Genomic DNA, 8,287 nt, shown 5'->3' on the forward strand with positions numbered 1-8,287 from the left:
TCCTTGTTGATTAACTTCGTCAAAAATGGCAGTAGAGCTGTGATGTCGGCACCATTGTGTTCGTCATGATCGAGCTGGCACGACCTGCAGTCGTTCTCATATTCACCCTCCCTCCAATCGTAACAACTACAGCAGGGATTGGCAAATGGCGGGGCACCCCCTTTGGGAGGTAATGAAGGTCTCTGGAAACCTCATCCCTCATCTCTTTTGCATTAGTGGCTCTCCTTATGGAACAGGTTTCTTGACTGGTCTGTTTCACCCCAGAATTCAAAGACTAGTCAAGGTAAAACCGAGCGCACCACAGTGAACACAATTTGATAAGCTGGTGTATCTCAATTTTCATGTAGAACCTTTCACGTATCACGTACCTTAAACCCTTCGTGCACTCATGCAAAAGCAACTGCCATGTTTCAACAGCTGGTAATGGCATTTTCACAGCCGCTGACGTAAGAAGGGGAGGTGGGGCTCGATTAGACCCCCAGCCGTTCGGCCGCCGACCGAACTTAGTTTTGCATCTCTTCGGTAAGCAGAAGAAAAAAAAACGAGTGCTATCGAGCCCCTTGACGAGAGGGAGCCGATGCTACCCAATTATAAGGTCTTGGGCTACTGCGTGCTTTTTTGGTCCTGCCTGTGATCTATCCGAACACTTCTCCCCACAAGCGCTGGGGTTAAATGGCAATAGATTTCAAATGGTTCCTGTGGTAGAACTGCCATGCTTGAATTTGACTAATTAGGAATGGAAAATATCCATATAGTAACGGAAATCTATGGAATTTCAGTAACCTTGGTTTTGTCGGCAATGGGGTCTGGCAGTGAGGTGGGGAGGTAATAACCCTGCCTGGCGCCCCCATAAAGGGGGGGGGCACGATCCCCGAGGCCCTGCCGATCACCTTATAACTACAGGCATCACAGCTCCACACCTTTTGCAGATGGCCAGGACCCCCTGCGATACATCCCAACAGCAATCTTTATTCAGAACCTGCCTTGATTAACCAACGATGCATTAAATGCGACGGATAACTCTAAAATGCATTATTATCCACTATTGAACGGGCCTCGCCGATAGGGGGGTACTGTACCCCCCAAACTTTCGATAGCGGGGGACCTGTCCCCCCCGTCCCCCCCGGTGGCGCCGCCCATGACTCTATGGATGAAGTATGAATAGGTTCCCTGCTTCGATTTTTAAATGGCCATTGATGTTGCTAGATTTGAAAATGGCTATCACTTGCGGGAACCAGGGACAGATCGCTGACCGAGAACGACATTGTATCTCTGGTCCTAAAGATATCTAGTGCTCACTGATCAGTACGTTCGGATTGGTGGAACGCTTCAATCATGACGTAAAATGGTCTCAAAGTGCGGAGCAAGCCACTAAACTCGCCCTAAACCTGCGTAATGTATCGGCAGTGTGCTTGCTGGTAACTTGACAGCTACTCTATACTGCAATCTGCTGAACAATGGCTGCCTGATTCTCCTACATTATGGCTGCCTGATTCTCCTACATTGTTCGACCTGAACTTCATTCAAATATGGCCCATGTCACTAATTTAGTATCCTCAGCGAGTTTTGTAAGTAAAATGACCCTCGAAACGTGCGTCGCACATATCCTGTTCAATATGCGTCTTCGGTGACCTGACCTAACCTTGACCTTGACCTTAGCACGGTATATGTGATGCAGCTTGTCTTGGTAGGGCTACCAAGAACCAAGAAGTAGGGCTCCTAAGAACGCGTTATCTGGGTGATCAATCTTTCACTTTGTCCATTTTTCGCCAACTGGACTCCAAAGCCAGTTGGATTTTTTATACCTGGGGCATTCCACGATAGATCGTACCAGGCCCGTCACCCTCATCTCTCAGATTTTAATGAAAATCGGTCCTAGGGGTAATCATAGGCCCCAAAGACGCCTGGCAAAATATCAGACTTCTCAGATCAAAACTTTTTGAGTTATATTGCATTACATTTTTTGAACTTCGGTATGTAACGGTGAGTTTGATGGCCTATAACTCAAGAACGGGTTAAGCAACCAACAAAAAGTAAACAACACTAAGCTTGCGATGAATCAAAAATTAATATTAGGGTAAGGTGCCTAATTAGCGACCCTTTCCGATTTGCGACCTACCTCCCTACAGAAAAACTGGCAGGAGAAAACGGGGTAAAAACATCGTCAAAAGGTCAGCTATACTTGAGTTATCAAAATAAATTATTTTCCGGTCGTCGATGTTTCTGGTGGGACGTTTCAAGTGAGTTTAAATAAAAATGTTAAGTTTCTTATCCAAAACGTGTGTGTTTGGACCCTCTCTGATGAAAAGCGATGCACATTAGGATGATACACCTTTTTTATCTTGAATCGACATTCCTTTTTCAATTGATTGCCGTTTTCCCATAGTGAATCGCTCAACTGTGCACAGCATGGCGGTTAAAATGTGTCGCAACTCATATTTCCTATTTGCGCCTGACATGGTCGCAAATAGCTCAAGAAGGGAAAGAAAGGGGAAAAGAGGGAAATGAAAATGAGGTGTTGCTGAAGCTTGTGTAGAATATCCAAAGAGGATTGTGATTGCTAACGGGAGGTGCGCATTTATTTTAAGCTCTACCGAAAAAGAGTATGTTTGTCAAAAGTGTACGTGCAGAGAATGTGTGTCACAAGAAATTGAGAATGTTAAGTGGCTTGAGAGAGAGAATGGTCTTGGAGAGAAAATAGAAAGGATATTGTTGAATCGTAGACTTTGATTTCGATATTAATTTGAGTAATTTGAGTTGCTACACAGTGACGTAGTACATTGGGCAAAAATGACATTAACGTAATTTACCAAGCTGAAGTTGAATTGAAACATTAATTTAAAGCACTAATAAGTGGAAAGACTCAACATTATGGCGACCCTGGCAGGACTCAAAGAATACTTGGAACTGGCCGAGAAGTATGGTTTAAGTGGCGAATCAGCTTTGAAATACGCGAACGAGCAAGTAGACAGGGCAGAGAGGGCAAAGGCAAGACAAGAAGAAAGAGAAGAAAAGGCGAGAAAAGAAGAAAGAGAAGAAAAGACAAGACGAGAAGAAAGAGAAGAGCGAGAACTCTTAAGACGACATGAGCTGGAAATGGAGCGATTGAGATTGGAGAGAGCAGAATTAGAGAGCACCGGTGGTTCCAGGGAGCCACAGCAGCCGAGCGAGCCTGCCCAGTCAGTGCCGGCCGTCAAGCGACCCAAACTGCCTGCGTTTACGGATGGCAAGGATGATCTTGACAGCTACCTTAACCGATTTGAGCGACTGGCCAGAGTAAACGGATGGGACGAATCGGAATGGGCTGTCAGTCTCAGCGCTTTGCTGTCAGGCCGAGCGCTCGAAGTTTACACCCGAATGAAGGAGGATGACGCAAACGACTACATGAAACTGAAGACGGCTCTCCTGCACAGGTATGGCCTCACTGGGGAAGGCTACCGGCTAAAAATGCGTGATGCCAAGCCGGAGCCGGATGAGAGCCCCCAGCAGTTTATTTATCGTCTGGCTAGTTACCTAGAGAAATGGATCACGCTGACTAAAACCGATCAGTCATTCGAGGGTCTGAAAAACTTGATCATTCACGAACAGTTTATGAACACCTGTCCCAAGCAGCTGGCCATCTACTTGCGAGAAAAGGCCACATACTGCTTAGATGAGCTAGCTGAGTATGCGCAAAGGTTCTTGGAAGCCCATGATCGGTCTCCCAGCAGTCTGAGTAGGCGTGCGACGGTCACGGAAGACCATACCGCGCACGCACCATCCAGAACCACTGGCTCAGCGACAGCGCTGCGAACTTCTCGAGAACAAGGCCAGAACTGTCTGTTCTGCCAGTTCCCACACCCGACCGAAGAGTGCCGAAGGGCCCAGATGCTCTCAGTCGCGGAGCGTCGAGAGCAGGTGATGCGGCGTGGGGCCTGCTTCCTGTGCTTTCAGCCGGGACATCTCGCCGCGCACTGTCGGGAGGACAAGCCCAGATGTCCGCTTTGCGGTGGGAAGCACAACCAGCTGGTCTGCGCTCCGCGGTCCAGCTTGCCATCTACTGCCAGCTCCAGCGGGCGAGATGGAAACATACGGGAGGCATCGGCGACGGCAGCTAGCACCAGCCTGACTCGAAAGGAAGGAGCGGTTCTTATGCAGACGGCCCAGGTAAGAGCGACAGGAGCAACAGGAGCACGACTTGTCAGAATAATGCTGGACTCTGGAAGCAACCAGTCTTTCATACGGACGAAGACAGCGCGGGAGTTAGGCTGCGAGGTGCTGAGCCAGGAGCACCTGCGGGTCCACACCTTCGGAGGCGGCCAGGGGCTGCAGCAGGCCAGTGATAGGGTAAAATTAACCCTATCAGCAACACATAACGAGGATAGCAGAATCACTCTGACGGCTTACGAAGTGCCAGTCATCTGCAGTCCACCTCCCGCCGTGACGCAGGAAGATCTCCGTGGCCATCTGCATTTAGCTGGCCTGAAACTGGCCGAGGAGCCCAGCGCCGATCCCCTCAACGAAGAGATCGATATCCTAATCGGTCTGGACTACATGCAAGATGTGATTGACGGGAGAATGAAGAAGGGAGAGGACGGACCCGTGGCCATGGGTTCACGATTCGGCTGGATACTGGCTGGCCGTTCAGGCCGGAGCATCACAGAGTCGACGCCAAGTATCGTGAACTTCATCAGGGCCGAGTCGACTGATCGCCTTCTGGAAGAGCTGTGGAAGATGGAAAGCATTGGGATAAGCTGCGAAGGAGTCAGTGACCGCGACTCTAAGAGAGAACTGGAAGAACTCGCTACAAAACACTTCGAAGATACTTGTAACCGCCTTCCAGATGGTCGGTATGAAGTCCGCTGGCCCTGGAAGCCCGGACATGCAGAGATACAGACAAATGGAGCGCAGGCTCTGGCTCGCCTTGAGGTCTGTGAAAGACAACTACGAAAAAACGGGCGTCTCAAGCAATATGATGATGCGATGCAAGACTACTTGGAGCAGGGACATGCTGAAAAGGCGCCGGCTGTTCCGGATGGACCGGTGCACGTCCTTCCTCACCACGCAGTATACAAGGATGATAAAGTCAGAGTGGTGTTTGATGCGGCAGCTGGCCCTCCGAATCAGTCACTGAACGACCACCTCCTGGCGGGACCCAACTTGATCGCTGACCTGACAGGCGTGCTCCTGAGATTCCGGACGAAGAGCGTGGGCGTGACAGCAGACATAGAGAAAGCTTTTCTGCAGCTTTCGCTCCACCCTGTAGACAGGGATGTGACACGGTTTCTCTGGAGGGAGAACGCCACCGATCGAGATCCGGTTCTCTACCGGATGACCCGAGTAGTTTTCGGAGTCAAGTCATCACCATTCCTGCTGCAGGCCGCCCTCAGAAAACACCTGCAGCAGTATGAAAAGTCAGATCGGGACCTGGTTGACAAGTTACAGAGAGACATCTACTGTGATGACTTGATAACAAGCGTGGACACTCAGGATGAGGCGCAGACTCTGGTTGAGCGAACCAGAGAAATATTTGAAGCCGCACGGATGAACATGAGAAAGTGGACGGTGAGCCAGTTAGAAGACATAAGCAGCGGTGAACAGACCAAGGTGATCGGAGCCCAGCCTGACACAGCATGCAAGGTGTTAGGAATAAACTGGGTTCCGGACCAAGACAAGTTGGTGTTTGAAACGCGCAAGTTCGCGGAGCTCGCTGCCGAAGCACCAGAGACGAAGAGGAGTATTCTTCGCATGTCAGCACGTTTCTTCGATCCATTGGGAATGTTTACACCATTCTCCGTGCGCACGAAGATGATGCTGAAACAGCTATGGCTGGAGGGTCTGGCCTGGGACCAGCGGGCTTCCGAGGGTGTCTGCAGGAGCTGGAGACAATGGCTGACGGAGCTCCATCAACTGAACGGCTTCTCTGTGCCCAGACCATATGGAAACAGGCTTCAAGACGGATACCAGCTCCACATCTTCTGTGACGCCAGCAAAGAAGCGTACGCTGCTGTGGCGTACATAAGACCCGCTGAACAGGATCAGGCAGTCGGCCCGCCTGCCCTGGTGATGTCCAAGTCGCGGCTCACACCTCGCCAGCCGGTGTCACTGCCGAGACTGGAGCTGACAGCGGCCCTGATTGGTGCTCGGCTAGCTTGCTATGTTAGGCAGCAGCTGCTCGCGACACCACAAGCCGTGTACTTCTGGACGGACTCGATGGTGGCCCTGCACTGGATCCGTAGCGACGCCAGACGCTGGGGTGTGTTCGTGAAGAACAGAGTCTGCGAGATCCAAAGCCTCAGCTCTCCGGCTGCCTGGAACCACTGTCCCGGAGCGGAGAATCCCGCCGACCTGCCTTCCCGCGGCGCGCCTGCAGAGAAATTGAAAGGTGAATTCTGGCTGCACGGACCTGAGTGGCTCAGAGAAGCGAATATCAGATGGCCACAGGGGATGCAAAATGAACAGGAACCTGCGGAATGCAAGGTCGAAGAGAGAAAGCAAGCACTTCCGGCCTCCAGCAGCTATGAGCCTGCGCCAGGTATCGGTCGTTTGATCAATATTCAACGGTTCAGCAGTTTGAACAAGCTCCTGAGAGTCACAGCTTACGTCCTGCGCTGGATCTGTAATAGCAGATCGTCAGAGAAGCAAGACGGTATCATGACGGCTGAAGAGCTCGCGAGGGCGGAGCGGCTTTGGATTCTGGACGCGCAACGCTCTCAGTTCAGTGAAGAAGTGGGGGCTCTGAAAGCCGGTCACACCGTGCCCCCTGGATCGAGAATAAAAGATCTCGGTCCGTTTTTGGACGGGGAGGTCCTGAGAAAGGAAGGTAGGCTGCACTATGCTGAGCTGCCAGAGGAGGAAAAGCGGCCAATCATCATGCCACCGGATCATAGATTCGTACATCTCTTGATCGAGAAGACGCACAAGCAGCTGTGTCATGCCGGCACCCCGCAAGTTTTGAGCGCCATCCGTGATCGGTATTGGATCGTTCGGGGACGACAGAAGGTGCGGTCAGTGCTGCTGAGCTGCCGGAGCTGTCACCTGTTCCGCGCCAGACCGTTCTGCCACCAGAGGCCGGCCCCTCTACCCCGCAGTCGGACCACACCGGCCCGGCCCTTCAGCAGAACAGGTGTGGACTTCGCAGGGCCACTGTATGTGAGACAGGGAAGAAATTCCTGCCCCCTCAAGGCGTATATCGCCGTCTTCACCTGCGCAGTAGTTCGTGCAGTTCATCTGGAAATGGTGAAGTCGCTGACAACAGAGGACTTCATGAAGGCTTACCGCCGATTTAGCGCCCGACGAGGCTGCCCGGCCAGCCTCATGAGTGACAACGCCACAACATTCCGTGGCGCTGCGTCCGTGCTGGCTGCAGAGGGTGTCAAATGGCACTTCATCGTTGAGCGCGCTCCGTGGTGGGGCGGCTTTTGGGAGCGGATGGTAGGACTCACCAAGGCCGCTCTGCGACGCACCCTGGGATCTTCACTGATGTTGTGGGAAGAGTTGGAGACCGTTCTGTGCTCGGTGGAGTCAGCGATCAATGCGAGACCTCTAACGCCCGTCAGCGATGATCCCGATGATATTCAACCGCTACGACCCGCTGACTTTCTGCACTGTGCCTTCGAACGGAGCGAGGCTGCCGGGAGGCAATCGGAACAGCTGACGCGGAGGCGCCGCTACCAGCAGAGGATCGTCACCAGCCTGTGGACTCGGTGGCAGCGCGAGTACCTACGGAACTTGCGAGACTTCCGTCACAACGCCTCAAGAGTGGACCTCGAGCCGGCACCGGGCGATGTTGTGCTGATCGAGGGGGAGAGGTCATCCAACCGGCTCGTCTGGACCACGGGCACAGTGAAGACCCTGCACCCTGGCCGGGACGGGCGGTCCCGGGCCGCGACCGTGCACACCCTCCGGGGGGACGTGCGGCGTCCTATTCAGAAGCTGTACCTGCTGGAGGCGGCCTCTCCACCTGAGGAATGAATTCCACCCCGGGGGAGAATGTAGAATATCCAAAGAGGATTGTGATTGCTAACGGGAGGTGCGCATTTATTTTAAGCTCTACCGAAAAAGAGTATGTTTGTCAAAAGTGTACGTGCAGAGAATGTGTGTCACAAGAAATTGAGAATGTTAAGTGGCTTGAGAGAGAGAATGGTCTTGGAGAGAAAATAGAAAGGATATTGTTGAATCGTAGACTTTGATTTCGATATTAATTTGAGTAATTTGAGTTGCTACACAGTGACGTAGTACATTGGGCAAAAATGACATTAACGTAATTTACCAAGCTGAAGTTGAATTGAAACATTAATTTAAAGCA

The sequence above is a fragment of the Amphibalanus amphitrite genome, unplaced genomic scaffold (assembly GCF_019059575.1).
Source record: "Amphibalanus amphitrite isolate SeventyFive unplaced genomic scaffold, NRLGWU_Aamphi_draft 000172F_arrow, whole genome shotgun sequence".
Lineage (NCBI taxonomy): Eukaryota > Metazoa > Arthropoda > Thecostraca > Balanomorpha > Balanidae > Amphibalanus > Amphibalanus amphitrite.